Source organism: Diospyros lotus, chromosome 12 (genome assembly GCF_014633365.1).
Source record: "Diospyros lotus cultivar Yz01 chromosome 12, ASM1463336v1, whole genome shotgun sequence".
In the NCBI taxonomy this organism is placed as follows: domain Eukaryota; kingdom Viridiplantae; phylum Streptophyta; class Magnoliopsida; order Ericales; family Ebenaceae; genus Diospyros; species Diospyros lotus.
The window spans coordinates 8,654,724-8,657,924 of record NC_068349.1 but is presented as its reverse complement, the minus strand read 5'-3'; the positions used below and the strand labels follow the sequence as shown (position 1 = coordinate 8,657,924).

Genomic DNA, 3,201 nt, shown 5'->3' with positions numbered 1-3,201 from the left:
CTCAAAAAATGAAAGAAAAGATACAACTATTGATGACTCATACTTGATGGAGGATATCGGCATGAATTAAGCTAACTTTTATGTAGTTCCAAATTTCCAATGCAGCACAAATATGGGATCAAGGCTTTTTAACATTTAGTCAAAAAATTTAAAAGAATTGAGCAATGAGAAGTAAATTGGACAAAGAAATCATAAAATTCAAAAGGTTCGATGAGAAAATAAGGCATGGACAAATCCAAATAAAGCCAAATCTAAAATTTGATATTCCATTTAACCTACATATAAGACTAGCATAATTGATCCAAATGAGATTAACTAGTCAACATGTTACACCCCCCATCCCAAGCAGAAACATAGAAACACCAATCATCTAATGGTGCCCACTTATAATCACTTGAGAGCAATGAATGTCTAATCAACTCTCTCTCCAGCCAAAATCTCTCTCTCCAGCCAAAATCCCTGCCCACTCCCACCTCCAATGCTTGCACAATGCGTCCATAAGGGTGCATCCAATGCACGAGGCTCCCTAATTTATGAGGATTAGGGGAATGTTGTCTTTGGACGCACCCTTGCCCTAACCAAATTTTATATTAAATTCAATTTCAACCATATTCATCTAAATACTCATACTTGGCATGCACAATGAACACCACTTATGATAGTTGAAGATGTCAGATCTAGACCAAGAGCATGAGAAGTTGGCAGTGTTGGGGACGCTAGAGATGGAGGTCGTTAGTGAGGACTGACGGCGGCAGCACCACGACGTCACGTCGAAGACGAAGAGATAGAGAGAGAGGGGAATATGAATGTCAAATCCAGATCAAGCGAATAAGAGGCCAGCAATGTTGGGAACATCAGAGATTGTGGTCATCATTGACGGTTGTTAGAGAAGACAACGTGGTGACGATGGCTAGACGAAGCCGATGGTTGCTGGAGAAGGCGAGACAAATCCGATAATTATTGGAGATGCAACGATAGAGGTGAGACAGATCTGGTGGTTTCTAAAGACGTGGCGGTGGAGGCGAGATGGTTTTAATATTAGACCCCAAGTTCTTTTTTGTAAGTTTCATTTGATAGAGATTCCAAACGATATCATTACAAATTTGTAATTTGAAATATTTGGGGTCTAATCAAATTATGAATTTGAATCCAAAACCAATTACTTCTTACACAATGCACCCAAAATAATGATTTAACTTTTAATAATTAATTTTTTTATTTGAAACTATAGCAAAGATTCAATTTTTTGTTGGAAGGAAGATTCGATTTTTTCCTGGATCCTGCAATTAACATTTTTGTTTAATTCAATCAATATTGTGGTACCAATACTCAAAAAAGAAAGGATGAAAAACTTCAAACAATTAGACCTTAAAAAAAATGCAAAAAGAATGGGGTGAGAGAGGCTCGAACTCTCGACCTCAGGATAACTCAACAAAGCTATGAGACCTACGCGCTAGCCAACTGCGCCACCACCCCTTGCGCTCTCTCATCTCAATACAAATATAATAAATTAACTTGAACTGTAATTTGGGTTTTGCATTTTGAAGCCACCCCCCTCTTCTTCTTTCTTCTCTTTCTCTCCTCCCTCTCTCTCAACAGAAAGAAAAATGGAATTACCCAAACTTACGCTAATGTTCAGAAGTGGTTGATGCGTGGCGTAACCCACTCAGGGGTCTAATTACCATTCCATGGAATAAACTTGCCTACAGTTTTAACAGTTTTCGTTTTCAAGTTTTATACTACCATGAGGCAAAACAGTAAATAAAGTTGACTACTTTTTATAATGTGGATTCATATTCAGAATAATGTTTATGAGTAGCTATATTTAATGAAATTGAGACCTGAAATTGTTATTATTGTCACTAGGTAGAATATAGTGTAGCATACTGGTTCAACAATGCTACAGTAAATGGATTTTCTTTGGGATGGTGCATCAAGAAACAAGGGTTATGCTATTAATTTACTCCATTATACATTTAGTCAGATGTAAAAAGATTTGAAGAATATCAAGCAAATAAATAAAATAAAATAAAGACTTGAAGAATATGAAATTGTGTTGCATCTAATGGCTGTGACAACATATAATAAATCAATGAAAGAAGATGGCAAGAATTTTATCAATGAATAGCAAGGTTCATATTTTACATGATTTAGGAGATAAATCAATGTATCTATCTCCTAATTGTCAGAACCATTGCCTTATATAATAAATCATGAAGGGAAATTCATATAAGTGAACAAACAAACAATATTCATATTTAGAATTTCAAATTCAAATATCAGTAATAATACGATCGATGTTGCTGAATTGGGTGCAAATTAATGGCTCAGCCATTCCAGCAGTTGCAGGTCTCTTCTTGGTTTGAGACTAACAACAAAACTAACATGTCTTCGATCCTTTCTATTTCCCTAATTCTTTAACCGATATTAATTCTTCCATTAATCCTAATTAAGGAAGTTTTAAACCAAATTCTTCTCTAGCAGGACTGAAACCAGCTGGCCTTTCGATCTTCTCTCCGGTAATTGTTTTTCATATATGGATGGGACACCCAAACACTGTAAGGAACAAATTAGCTTGATTATTTGCTTAAGTATCAGATCAGAATCAACTCCATGTCCATATGAACCCTACTGATCCCTATCCTACACAAACTCAAGCATTAATGTGAACCAGTAGTACTCTTTGATTATGTCCTTTCTTTTTTGTTTCTTTTCTCACAGGTTTAGAAAAGCACGAACATATTGCTACAAAAATAAACAAGAAAATGAAGCAAAAGATTACTCATCCTTTTGTTTTAATTAATTTTGATTTGAAGCCATTCTCAGCTCGCAATGGCCACATAGCCTGTCTATGCTGCAATAATCCATGCATTTATATGAAAATAATCATCCAAATTAAATAGCCATTGGAGGTAGAACTGAAATTCCAAGGTTCTTTTCTGTACCACAAATATTAATTTAATCAAACTTAAGTACGTACTGGTATTCTAAATCCATTATCTAAGAATGTTGCTTAGGCATTTGAATATCGATATTATGTAGGATTGACTCTAATACTAATTAATAATTTTATTTACAAACAAGAATATATATATCCACTGATCAAGAAAACAAGTTTAAACAGAAGATCACGGGGGCGAGGTGTAACAACAAAACAAATTAAAGAGAATAAATTTTACAGTTGCAATTAATTAATAATAA

General features: G+C 34.8%; 1 non-coding gene across 1 annotated transcript; it reads right to left on the bottom strand.

Moving 5' to 3' along the window:
* Positions 1-1,389: 1,389 nt before the first annotated feature.
* Positions 1,390-1,476, bottom strand: TRNAM-CAU (transfer RNA methionine (anticodon CAU)). Its single transcript is given in 2 exon segments — positions 1,390-1,425; positions 1,439-1,476. It is a non-coding gene; the product is annotated as a tRNA-Met (tRNA).
* Between the last annotated feature and the right edge of the window lie 1,725 nt (positions 1,477-3,201).